The 14254-nt window shown below is 41.5% G+C and overlaps 1 pseudogene; it reads right to left on the bottom strand.

Annotated features, from left to right (window-relative positions):
- Positions 1-8157: 8157 nt before the first annotated feature.
- Positions 8158-10350, bottom strand: LOC114709702 (annotated as a pseudogene).
- Between the last annotated feature and the right edge of the window lie 3904 nt (positions 10351-14254).

Here is a 14254-nt window from a genome sequence, read left to right as displayed (position 1 = left end):
CAGAGTAACAACACACTTTACAATAGCCACAAAGAGTATAAAATATCTGATTAAGCTTTTAGGCTTTTGAGCAACAGTTCAGCTGAGATCCATTCTGGATGAGGACACAGAGGCTTCTAGTCTGAGGAAACAGGATCAGCTGAGGAACTGGAGAGTATTTTTGGTGACAGAGCTGAAAAAGAGAGCTCAGACTTATAAGAAGTTAGAATTTCAGGAGCGGCCACAGAGGCAGGCAGAGTGGTGGCAGAGATGTGGTCGTAGTAAAGACCAGAAACTGAGCTATTACACGCTGAGGAGTTAGTGAAAACAAGGAGATTAAGAGCTTGGAACAGGGACACCTTTAATCTCAGCACCAGGGGAAGGAGCCATCTCCATGGGGCGCAACCAAAATGGATCCAAACACTCTGTCTGAGGCCAACCCATGACCCAGCTGCTGATCCTGCAAAAGCCAACAACTTGGAGGTGTTGGTGAGATTACCCTACTTAATAACCTGCTCAGCTGAGATCCATTTGGGAAAGGATTCAGAATTCTACAATCTGCAGTCTGAGGAAACAAGATCAGCTGAGGAGTTGATGAATGAGCAAAACGTGACCTGAGAACACAAAAGAAGGTGCTGCCCAGCCACCGAACTAGATCACCAGAATCATAAGCCTACACTACACTGACTGGGAACAGGTAAACCCTGATCTCAGGACCAGCAGATTAGGTCTCTAGCCCTTAGGCCCTACCCATCAGAGTCCCGGGGACCAGACAGCTATCTTTACTTGCTCTCCCACCCACCCCTCCCCCCAAAAAAACCTATGAACATAAAAACCACTGAAACCATAAGCACACCCTGAACCAACTGGGAACAACTGTTCCCTGAGACAGAACCCACTAACACTGATTGTACTAAGCTGCTCCTGAAGAAACAGAGCCCAACAGCACCAATTTAACCAAGAATTTCTAGTAAACCAAGACTAACAATTAGAACAAGAGAGGCATCTTCAGACATAGACACCACCTACACTGAGCAGAGGAAGAGATGAGTAGATGCCAGTGCAAAAATACAGGCAACAACATAATGACCTATATGACAACATCAGAACCTAGTGATTCCACACCAGCAAGACCTGAACATACCAAGGCAGAAGAAGCCAAAGAAATAAATCCTAAAAATGACTTTAAGAAGATGATAGGGGCCCTTAAATAGGAAATACAGAACTCCCTTAAAGAGGAAATAAAAAATTCCCTTAAAGAAATGAAAGAAAAAATAAACAAAAAAATGGAAGAAATCAAAGAAAGCCAAGAAAAAGTAATTAAACAGATGAAGGAAACAATTCAAGATTTGAAAATTGAAATTGAGACAATAAAGAAAATACAAACTGAGGGAATGCTGGAAATAGAAATCCTGACTAAACAAACAGGAACTACAAAAGCAAACATAACCAACCAAATGCAAGAGATGGAACAGAGAATCTCTGACACTGAAGACACAATATGGAAAATAGATTTGTCAGTCAAAGAAAACACTAAAGACAAAAAAGTTATAACACAAAACGTCCAAGAAATTTTAGACACCATGAAAAGACCAAACCTAAGAATAATAGGGATAGAAGAAGGAGAAGAATACCAACTCAAAAACACAGAAAATATATTCAACAAAATCATAGAAGAAAACTTTCCTAACCTAAAGAAAGAAATGCCTATAAAGATACAAGAACCTCACAGAACACCGAATAGGCTGGATCCAAAAAAAAAAAAAAAAAAAAAAAAAAATCCCCTCACCACATAATAATCAAAACACTAAACACACAGAACAAAGAAAAAATTTTAAGAGCTGCAAAGGAAAAAGACCAAGTAACATATAAAGGCAAACCCATCAGAATAACACCAGACTACTCAATAGAGACTATGAAAGCCAGAAGGTCCTGGACAAATGTTATGCAGACACTAAGAGACCATGGATGCCAAACCAGACTATTATACCCAGCAAAACTTTCAATCACCATAGACAGAGTAAACAAAATTTTTCATGATGAAACCAGATTTAAACAATACCTATCCACAAATCCAGCCCTACAGAAAACACTAGAAGGAAAAATCCAACCTAAAGAAGCTAAACACACCCATGAAAACTCAGGCAATAGACAATCCCACACCAACAAATACCAAAGAAGGAAAACACAACACGACCACAAAAAATAACAGGAATTAACAATCACTGGTTATTAATATCCATCAATATCAATGGTCTAAACTCACCTATAAAAAGACACAGACTAACAGAATGGATAAGAAAACAGGATCCATCCTTCTGCTGCATACAAGAAACACACCTTAACTTCAAAGACAGACACTACCTCCGAGTAAAGGGCTGGGAAAAGTCTTTCCAAGCAAATGGACCTAAGAAGCAAGCTGGTGTAGCTATCCTAATATCTAATAAAATAGACTTCAAACTAAAATCAATTTAAAGAGATCGGGAAGGATACTATATATTTATCATAGGGAAAATCCGACAAGATGAAGTCTCAATTCTGAATATCTATGCCCCAAATACAAGGGCACTGACATTCATAAAAGAAACATTGCTAAAGCTTAAGTCGCACATCAAACCCCATACACTAGCTGTCATTATAGAGCCTTTGTCCAGTGACCGATGGAGGCAGATGTGGAGATCCATGGCCAGACACCAGACTGAGTTCCGGGAATCCAATTGATGAGAGAGAGGAGAGATACTGCAGGTGAGGGACGTTGAGATCATCATGGGAGGATGTGCAGAGATGATCGGTCACACTAGTAGAAACCCATGGACTGTGGATTGGTGGCTGTGGAGCCCCCATGGGACTGGACTAGGCCCTCTGGACACGGAAGACAGTTGTTTGGCTCAAACTGTTTGGGGGGCACCCAGGCAGGGGGATCGGGATCTGTACCTGGTCTATGGGCAAGCTTCTGAAGTCCAGTGCCTGTGGTGTGACACCTTGCACAGCCTTGGTGCAGTGGGAAGGGGCTTGGACCTGCCTGGGCTCAGAGTACTGGGCTCTGTTGACTCCCCATGGGAGACCTCGATTTAGGGGATGTGGGGATGCGGGGTGACTTGGCAGGGAGGGCTGTGCGGTGGGAGAAGGGAGGAAGGGGGATCTGTGGATGATATGTGGAGTGAGTAGAAAATTTCTTAGTAAAGAAAAATGAAAAAAAAAGAAAAAAGAAAAGCTGGCAAGAAACAAGCTAAGCTAAGGCTCGGCATTCATAAGTAAGAATAAGCCTCCATGTGTGATTTATTTGGGAGCTGAGTGACAGGCTCCACAAAAGAGTAAATAATAAGCAACAACAACCATTTTTCTTCCTAACACCAGAATGGACCCCTCCATCAAGCTATTTCTTTCATTGTTCTCCCTCTCCACCCCTCCCCCATCTCAACCATCCTGATCCCTCATGTTCCTATTCCCCATCCCTTCCCCTCTACCCTCTCCTCACCCCCAGTTTACCCAGGATATTTCATCCATTTCCTCTTCCCAGGGTGATCCATGTGTCCCTCCTAGTGTTGTCATTGTTACCTAGTGTTTCTAGTGCCGTGGAATGTAGCCTGGTTATCCTTTCCTTTACATCTACTATACACTTATGAGTACATACTGTGCTTGTCTTTCTGGGTCTGGGGTACCTCACTCAGGATGTTTTTTTCTTTTCTAATTCCATCCAATTGCCTAAAAATTTCATGATGGCATTACTTTGTTTTGTTTTGTTTTTGTTTTTACCACTGAGTAATATTACATTTTATAAATGTACCACATTTTCTTTATTCATTCTTTGGTTGAGGGGTATCTAGGTTGTTTCCAGGTTCTTTCTTTCACTTTCTATCCTAACTAATCTTCAACTCCCTCAGAGACCCAAGAAGGAAATAATATTACCTAGCAAAAATAAAAACAGGAAGTGCATGCAAGCAACTTGCAAAAAAAAAAAATGTGAGTAGACAGAAACAACCAGCTGCCTGGACAGTCATGCAAGATTTCTCCACAGCGTTGGGGCATCATCTTCAGCCTATAGGCTTAGCATATCTGACAGACTCATTTGTGAACTAGGATGTACACAAGGTCAACAGTTTGACTTCACATTGGTGAGAGCAGTCCATGTACCAGAAACACTTGAATTCCACTAGTGTCATGCCATGATCCAGGATCTTAAATTCTGGAAATTGTTCATGTTTTTTGAGTTCAGCTGTCCATTCTTCTTGGCTGTGTGTGTGTGTGTGTGTGTGTGTGTGTGTGTGTGTGTGTCTTCATCTCAGCAGCCCATTCTTCTCCATATCCCTCTATTAAATGCCAGTCTACTATTGAGAGATGTGAGCTTAGTTACTCTTAAAGAATAACTGTTTCAACTGCCGTTCTACTGCACATCAGAAGGATCGGCCCTCTGCCTGTTCAGCTACCTTCAAAGAAAAGGGCACGGTACCTTTTCCAGCTTGCAAAGGGCAGTTCAGGGATGGTGCCATATTGTCCTGGCCTCAGAAGATGCCTTTTGATAAAGCCACAACAACACTTGTCTTGGCAAGAATCAGACCTTTGTTTCGTGTCCTGTCTGTCCATTTTGTCCTGTTTGTCAGCAGTTGATTCAAAGATACTTTGTTGTCCAGTGGCTAATTTTTGCCACAATGAAAGTTAACTCCATATGTAGTTTCTTCAATGCCCATATTTTCTCTGAAGTAGATTGGTATTGCCAGGAGACGGCATGTCTCATAGTCATAACAAAAAAAGAAAAATTTTCTAAGTTATTAAAACATTTCAAATTCCATATTCTGTAGATCTCTGAAGGGTTTGGATATGACCTGTGTTCTAAAATATATCTGCTCAATCTTGAAAACACATCTAATATGACTACAAGTTCTATTGTAATGTCTAACTACTAACTTTCATTTCTGTATATCCTAATAGTTGGTAGAATCAGCAAATTGCATTACATTGTTAAATGAACGGTATAAGTACAATATCTTGAACAAGATTAGAAATATACATACAGCATTTTCTAACAATATCAATTTCAATATATATATATATATATATAAAATTTGTGTACAATATAAAACAATCCAATCCAATGTAAAGTATTTAAAACTAGCAATGATGATATGTGGATAGGAGAAGCAATTTCAAGAGGTTTGAGGAATGTCAGATGTTTTGGATGTGGAAAGCAAGGACATTTGAAAAGGGACTGTAAACAGGGCATTCCTAGAAACAATGTTTCTTCAAGGAACAATGGCAACAGAATGCCCCTTCCTTCTGGAGTATGCAGAAAGTGTGGTAAGGGAAAACACTGGACCAACAAATGTAGATCAACAAGGGACAGGCAAGGTAATACTTTGCCTTGGTCTTCAGGAAACTCTCAGAGGAGCCTCAGGCAGGCCCCCACAACAAATCCAGTTCAGACCTTTCCTGCAGTGGTAGACGAAACCCGTACTCAGAGCAATTAAATAACCAAATGCCTATTCAAATAAACCAGGCTACATAGGGTGATGAAACAGCTGAGACAGAGAGAACAAAAAAATGCAGGAGAAAACATGAAATTTTTTTGGCAAACTTCTATAAATGAACAAAGACCAATATTAACGATAAAAATAAATGGTGTTTTGTTGTCTGATCTGACAACAAAATAGCTATGAACCTGTGGGGTCGAGACCTGTTGCAACAATGAAATACTCAGATTAACATCCCTCCAATCTCAAAAACAAATCATAAACTAGCAAATGTTTCTGAGAGAAATATTAGAAACTATTATTCTAATGAGTTGTCACCAGCCATCCATATTATATAAGAACAGGGCACAACAACTGATGATCTTCCAAAAACACTAACAACTCTACCTTTAAAATGATTAACAGACAAGCCTGTATGGGTTCAGCAATGGCCTATAACAACAGAGAAACTCCAGGCTTTAGAAGAGCTGGTAGAAGCTCAGCATATTGAAGAATCAACCAGCCCTTGGAATTCTCCTGTATTTGTTATTAAAAAGAAATCTGGTAAATGGAGAATGGTAACAGACCTTAGAGTAATTAACAAAGTAATTCAGCCAATGGGCTCTTTACATCATGGAATTGGTAGGAAAACATATGGAAATGGAGATTATGATGTTCAGCAAATGAAACCAGGGTATTAAAGACAAATAGCATGGGTATTATGATGTGTTGGACCTGGATTTCAGGGTGTGTTGCAGAGTGGCAGAGGTAGGTCATTAAATGAGAAGGGGGACACTGAAATAGAAGAAAGACATCATAAATTTTGGAGACCAAGAAAGGGATTTGTTGATGGTGAATACATTTAACCAAAGGATAGAAAAGTGAGAATAGGTTATTAAATACCCTGCTGTAGGACACAGAGCTGGGCAATAGCTGGAGTCCAGCCTATAGTGCAAGATATTGTCTGCAAAGGTGTAAGGGCTGATTTCTGTTTTGGGAGATGTATTTGTCTCATGGTTTTCTGGCATGCAACTGGCACCATGAGGAAAGCAGGGTGGACTGACCTGTGTACAATTTTGGGAAGTCAGTATGAACAACTATGCATATAATTCAGTTACATATTATACACATATAATACATAAGCAACATCTGCTCTGTGTTCAAGAGGTCAATCCTGGTTGATAATGTTCAATCACAGAGAACTATAACAGTTGTGCAGATGCTACTGCTGGGGTTTGAATGTGAACTACATCCCACAGCCTCACAGGTTTCCCCTAGCTGGTGATGAGGCAGCAGGATATGGAACAGGAACAGGGTGAGATGGGGATACCAGAGATTAATGTAGGAAAGGCAGCAGGAGAGAGATGACTGGAACACTCTTAGACTACCTTCTAATGGTCCTAGAAACATCTGGCTATTTCTTAGCTTATAAATGCTCTTTCTTATAACTATCCATATGTGTTTTTAAAAGTCATTGTTGGAACTTAAGATCCTGGAAATGAAAGAGACTCTCATATAGACTTAAAAACATGCCTGTAACAAAGGAAGAGTCATGGTGGATTGGTTGTGGAACCTTTAAAGTATTTTGGAAAATTGCTCTCCAGTGAAATGAGTCCACAGAATCAGTGAAGAGAAATGGATGAGTTTAACATCCAAAAGTGCCAAGCTTTACCCAAAGGTGTCTGAAAACCACTTGGTATAATATGTGAACAACTGGTTCCATAAGCATGAAAATTCCTAAACTTGGTGAGTCATGGATTCTGAGAGACACTGAGGAGAGGCACTTCTTCTCAGGTCAGAGCATCTGCAAGCAGGCACTGACAGACCCCTCATGGAACTGACTAGCAGGGGAGTTCACCAAAGGTGGCGAGACCGGAGCCATGGGATATCCACCAGAGAAAGCTGAACATATGGCAAGAACCAGCCCAAGAGCTTAGAGTCTACATATCCTACAGGAAACATAGCTGAGGTGGTTGGCTGACACAGTCAGCCATGAAATTTAGTATATGGTTCTTTTGTTTTGGACTTGTTATTCCTTGTTATGTCCCTATCATTCATTTTGGAATGGAATTTTAAACTCTGTGCATTTGTCTGTTGGAAGTCTGTAATGTGATGTTGTTATGTTAACTTCAAAAGGTAGTCACAGGTAATGACATTCCTTAGGTCTTCGGGAGATTTGAACCCTTCTGAAACTGATGACTTTTGAGGTTGGTATGAATGTAATTGCAGTAAGAGACATCCATGTACCTTTTTGCATGACTGGGCTCTGTTGGTTTATGAAAGGGTCACTGGAGCATAGACTACAGTCCTGTCACTCAGACCTCACCCTTTAGATGGCTTCTGTGTGGTCACAGCACAGCTAGTGCAGATCAATGATACGATCATATAAAATGAGATCCATGGTACAGGATCAGGACTCTGGGACAGAGGGTGTCATCTCTACCTGACTAGATTTCTAGTCACTAATTATATTTTCAGTCACCATTTATACTTGGTCAATCCATGTGAATTAACAAGCTGGAATCCCAGAAAATTCCTTGTCTTTCAGATCATTCCAGATCAAGCCCAGGAAGCAGAGCTCAACCAAGGACAGGAAACAGACTCTATAATGAGAGAACTGACACTCCTTCTCCTAGAACACCTTCCCACAGCCAGGTATACATACCTTCAAGCAGAAGGTTTTAACAAAATAAAATCTTACTGAAACAAAACCAGAAAGAAAGCATAATACTACACTTAAAATAAAGCTTTAATTTTAAGACATTGTGGTTGTTAATATTCTATTAGTGTGAATATTCATGGTAGTTCACATCACAGTGTTGATATTAAATGAATTCAGTGTTTCATTCTACACAGCACATGCTGGACAATGTGATGGACTCCTCCTGTTCCTTCTTCCCCCAGTCTATTCTTTCAGCATCATGCAGCTCACATCTTGGCAGTAGGCTCCTGAGGCAATGACAGAGTGATTGCTTTGCTCCTAGGCTATCTTACTCTTGCCAATCATGCCCCTCCTGCTAATCCAGCTGGAAGAAAAGCACATATCACACTGATTAGAAAGATTGCAGCACAGTGGCTTTCTCACAGTACCTTCCCTGAAGCCTTTTTCCTTCACGGTCACCATACTTTATGCCCAGCTACAGTACCCCAGTCAAGAAGAAAAGGTTGTCATCGACAGCCTAATATAAACTCTCTCCACACTTCATAGAGCAGAACACTTAGTAAAACAGTGAAACTCCAGTTGTTCTACAGCTGACCTCAGTGAGGACTTCATTTTCTCCTTGACTTCCTGTGGGCAATTGAGGGTAGGGATGAGACACTGTCTTACCTAATCCATCACAGATGCCACATTGCTGTTCTCTTCTAAATTCTTAGATTTAGGCAAATCTCTTGTAGACTTTGACCTTCCACAGCAAATGGTCAAGAATTCCTCCCGTGTCTTCATGGAAAAGCAAATAAAACATTGAACTCCAAGAGACTAAATGTAAAGACCTTTCTTGAACAGGCACAGAATTAATAATCCATATCTCACTCACCATGTCACTAAATCCATTCAGGCCCATAGTGAAGCTTGTCTTTCCCTGCTCATAGTTTGCATTGTGATTCTCAATAAATTTCTTATTCTTTTCCCACACTGCTCTTCTGTGCCCTTCTTCATCCTGGGAATGAACACAATAGATAGTATTTTCTTCTTATTAACTCCACATACAAGCTGACCAAATGGAGTGTAGCAACAGGTAAAGAGGAACCATGGAGAGGGATCTCAGGACACCACAGCCAGCCATTCTCCATACCTAGAGGATTAGCAAAGCTGGCCACCTTGAGTTCACAGTGCATGTCTTAAGCAAGTCCTCAGTGATGGCTGGCCTCTGTGGCCATGTTTATGCCTACAGACCCCCAACAGCAAGGGCCATTCTTTCTGAAATCCCTCTGGACAGTGACCATGTTACCAACCGGGCTGTAGGATTTTTTTAAAGTTCATCTTCCATTCCTCCCATTCAGCATCCAAACTGGGATCACGTGGTAGAGCAGCTGAGGCCATTCTCAAGCAGTAGGAGAGCACTAATGAGGTCACAAAAACCTAGGGAACAAGGAATTATTCAATACCAAATGGTCAGCCCTGAAAACCTGCAAAGAAGTAATATTATACATACTGATTAGTGAGAGGCCACCCTCTGGTGGTACAAAGAGTAGCTAGGACCCAGCAGGGAGCCAGCTCCAAGTTGGGGTGAGGCAGGGTACCCTAGGTAAGTGTGGGTGCATAAGTGGGGGCCTGCTCCCCCTGGTAACTCTTGTCTAACTGGGGATTTGCCAAGGGTCCCAGCTCTTAACTTCTGACTTCCCACTTCACCATTCAGCTCTGAGTATGGGACTGCCAGTGACCTCCTCCCTGGCCTGCACCGGAGCCCCCACAACCTGCTGCATCTTGCCAAGCCAGAACTGTCCAATCAGAAAGGGCAGATCCCACACCACCCCCTTTTCTTTGTAATCATAATTGTAGCAACAATGCAAAAAGAGGCCGGATTTTTAAATGAGTCAGGAAGGGTATTTCTGAGGTTGTGAGAAAGGAAACGGGGGGGGGGGGGGGCAGGCACAGGGGAGGGAGGGGGCAATTATGTAATTCTATTATTATCTTAAAACAATAACAATAACATCAACAACAAAACTAAAAAAAGAAAACAAATAAGAAAATAAAGTAAAACAAAACCTAGAGAAAGAAGAGAAGTCAGGTTACCAGAGCAAAGTTGTGAGGATGTTTTTGGAGCATGATTCCGAAGGATCCAGGGCCTGTATACCTTGCCTGTCTCAGCTCCCTCATGGAGTGCTGCAGCTTCTGCTCAAAGGTGAAACCAGAACTGCGCTGTCCAGACTCCACTAAGGGCTATTTACAAAGGAGGCTAGTGGTGCAAGAGCAGAGCAGCCTGTGGCTTCACCCTTTCTTCTCTGGAACAGTGCCTAGCTCTTCCCTGAAGCCTCAGCCTGGCCCACAGAGTAAAGTCATAAGCTAGCTTGACTAGTGAGTCAGGCTCCCAGGCAGGAAACATGGTTCTGGAGAAAAACTCCACTCCCAAGCTGTGTCTTACAGAATGTGGCTTTTCTGAGATCCTAAGACTCAGGGATGGCCTGGTGTGAAAAACTGAGGTTTCAAAACAACAGAATTGTGGGAGGATGAACTCAATGGGGATAGTTTTTGCATGCCACAGCTCTACCTCAGATTCCACACCGGTATGGAGAACATATGCTAGCCTAGGAACTGTGAAGGCGCTGCAGACAGCACATCATAAACATCAAGGGGGGTGTATCTGTCTGTGACGTCCTTACCTGACACTCAGCCTGTGACAGACAGGAGCATCTTAGAGAGGATGAAATAATAAAAAGAAAACAGAGATGTTAGAGAAACTTGTCATTCAGTCTGACATCAGTGTTTCGCAGCTTTAGAAAAAGCACTGGATCTGTTCAAACTAAAGGAGTGAATTTTGGTATCTGGAATACCTGCCTCAATGAGGGCTAACCTGTAGGTGAGATTCTGATATGGGGCCAGTATTGGGTGAAAGAGAAACCCCTATTAAGGTGAGCTCAGTGAGAACAGAAATCTTCTGACAAGAAATCTCCCATAGTGAGGAAAAAGCTCCTTTACTCTTGATTTTCAATAAGAAATCAAACCCAGTAAAAGGGAACCGGAAGTGTACTCATGGACTCAAAAGGAATTATGGGAAATGGAGTCTGAAAGGTAGCTCATAACAGCTGGCTGGTATAGAGAAATGCATTCTGGGAAAAATAGTTTTACTGCCAAAGATGGTGATAACTGCCAGGGAAAGCTGTTTTTTTTTTTTTTTTTTTTTTTTTTTTTCTTTTTTTTCCAATCAGCTTGAAATGAAGTTTCTTTCCTAAGCATTGCTAGATAACTTAGATTTATTTCCAAAAAAGCTGAGAGCAAACAGCTTGCCTCACAGGGATAATTAAAAAAAAAAAAAAAAGCTTATGAGATTGAATTCTGTTTAAGATTCCAAAGAAACATTTTTATCATTAAAAAATACTCACAGTATACTTAAAAAACAGCTCTTAAAAAATTAAGAAGGAGGAAAACCATCTGAGAATTTGTTGAATGTCAGCTCCAATGGAAAGCTAAAAAGAATTGGATCTTGGAGGTGCTCAGCCTTTGACCAGGGAAGGATCTGAGATAGAGGCTCCTTTCAGAAAGTGCCTTATATTGCCTAATAGCTATGTAGAATGTTTTTATGGTAGCTGGAAGACAAAGAGCTATCTATAATGTTAGTGAAATCACTCAGAAATACATTAAGCTTTCAAGGCAAATAGTCTAGCAAGGGAACCTGCTGAATAATGCAGGTTTAGAACTCCAGTCCAACTTAGACAAGGTTTTTCTTCTCATTCTCTTTTCTTCCTTTTTGAGTGTGATAACTAACAGTTTACCTTTATTTCCATTTTCTAAATGACCTCCTGGGCTTTCATCTTTGCATCAGCTCTGTGTTTCTTATTTAATAAGACGGTTACTTCTACATTTGGCGCCCAGCGTGGCAAGAAACCATTAAAAACCGCTTGGCTTGGCTTGGCTTGGCGGCAGGTCTGGTTTCCTGCCTGGGCAGCCCAGCTCCCTAGCTCGGGCCCAGGTCAGCTTGGGTCTCAGGCCTGACTGACCATAGCCCCAAGCAGTTACCTGCAGCTGAGGGTACTTGCTTAAAGCCAATGCTACAAACAACTCAGGCCTGGCCTGCCCCAACCTGTAAAGCCAAGGCACATGGTCAGAGCTTAAGGAAGCCAGAGCCCAGGCTTGACTCTGCTCAAGAGGGAACACGTGCCTGGATTTAGCTTTTAGCCAGAATTTGTGGCTATGCCTTCTTGTGTTCTCTCTCCCTCTCCCTCTCCCTCTCCCTTTCCCTCTCTCTCTCCCTCTCTCGATTCACACCTAGGACACTAGGTGGCTGTTTTAAAATTCTCTTGGATTTCTACTGCAGCAATGAAGGGTAAGTCTCTTTGCTCTGACCTCTTGGGCTTTCATCTTTGCATAGGCTCTGTGTTTCTTATTTAATAAGACGGTTACTTCTACAATACATAGCTACAATTCTCTCAAACTTACATCTTAACACCTAGAAGAGATTTTTAAAAATTTTCTTAACATTTAGAAGAGGTGTTACATTATCTTCAAATAAGACATAAGGCAAGAGAGCTACTCCCTGTGTGTTGTTCTTTATATAGACTTTCTGTTCTGCCTTCTCATTGGTTGTAAACCCAACCACATGACCTCCTTGTTACTGCCCATCTCTACAGACCTCCAGGTCTTCTATGGTTGGTATTGAGATTAAAGGCGTATGTCTCCATGCTGGCTGTATCCTTGAACACACAGAGATCCGCCTAGCTCTGCCTCCCAAGAGCTGGGATTAAAGGCGTGCACCACCTCCGCCCAGCTTCTGCCATGGCTTGCTATTAGCTCTTACCCCAAGGCAACTTTATTAACATACAAATAAAATCACATTTCAGTACAAATAAAATATCACCATAATGTATAGCAATATTTATGTTAGACTTATGTTAACCTGTTAATGATGAAGCTAAGTTTCATGTGGTTGCATCAAGTTTTTTTTTTTTTTTAGAAAGGGCTTGATGCAGCTAAGACTGCTGTAGTCATCTTAGACCAATTCCAAAAGGGAAATTATCATCCTCTACTCCTTCACTGGGAATTGTGAAAGCTATGGAAATTGCTGTCAGCTCTTAATGGGGAGTTTTTTTCTTTTAAAATATAAAGAAGGGGAACCTGTTGGAGCCCATCTAGGTTTCCTAGTGACTGTACCCAGTCGGACTGCATAAGATGTTGATTGGACCACAGGTCTGAGTATCAGGTTTTTATAAGGGTCTACACTTGGCTGAGTCTAGCTAGGGGAAGGTCCTTTGCCCTTCCCCTTGGCATTGCTATAAATAGCCCTTGGAATAAAGCTCTGGCCCTTTTTTCATTGCTGCTACAATTATGATTACAAAGAAAACGGGGTGGTGCAGGATCTGCCCTTTCTGATTGGACAGTTCTGACTTGGCAAGATGCAGCAGGTTGTGGGGGCTCCGGTGCAGGCCAGCGAGGAGGCCACTGGCAGGATTAGGATCCAGGCCCTCTTGAGGCTATCCTCTATTTTCTATCTTTTTATCTCCCCTCTATACCTCTAAGGAATATTTCCTGTTGCTTCTACTTAAGAGTACTCTGGGGGAAAGTGGGGGTGGGTGGGATGCCCCCCTCCACATTCTTCTACATGTTGACCTCCAGTTATGTCTGTACGATTTTTAAGATGCTTTCTTTTCTCCATTGTACAGTTTGGGCTTCTTTGTCAAAAATCAGGTGTCCATAGGTATTGTATTTATGTCAAGAACTTTGTTTCAATTCCATTGATCTACGTGTCTGTTCATATGCCAATACCAAGCTATTTTTTTTAAAGATTTATTTATTATGTATACAGCATGTATGACTGCAGGCCAGAAGAGGGCACCAGATCTCATTGCAAATGGTTGTGAGCCACTATGTGGTTGCTGGGAATTGATCTCAGGACCTCCAGAAGAGTAGTCACTGCTCTTAACCTCTGAGCCATCTTTCCAGCTCCCCAAGCTGTTTTTATTACTATAGCTCTATAATAGAACTTGAAGTCAGGGATGGTGATGCCTCCAGAAGTTCCTTTATTGTACAGGATTGTTTTGTCTATCCCATGTTTTTTGTTTTTCCATGTGAATTTGAGTCTTGTTCTTTCAAGGTCTGTGAAGAATTGTGTTGGGATTTTGATGGGGATTGCATTGAATCTGTAGATTGATTTTGGTAAGATTGACATTTTTAC

The sequence above is a fragment of the Peromyscus leucopus genome, chromosome 5 (assembly GCF_004664715.2).
Source record: "Peromyscus leucopus breed LL Stock chromosome 5, UCI_PerLeu_2.1, whole genome shotgun sequence".
NCBI classification, from domain to species: Eukaryota; Metazoa; Chordata; class Mammalia; order Rodentia; family Cricetidae; genus Peromyscus; species Peromyscus leucopus.
This window is presented reverse-complemented; position numbering and strand designations above follow the sequence as displayed.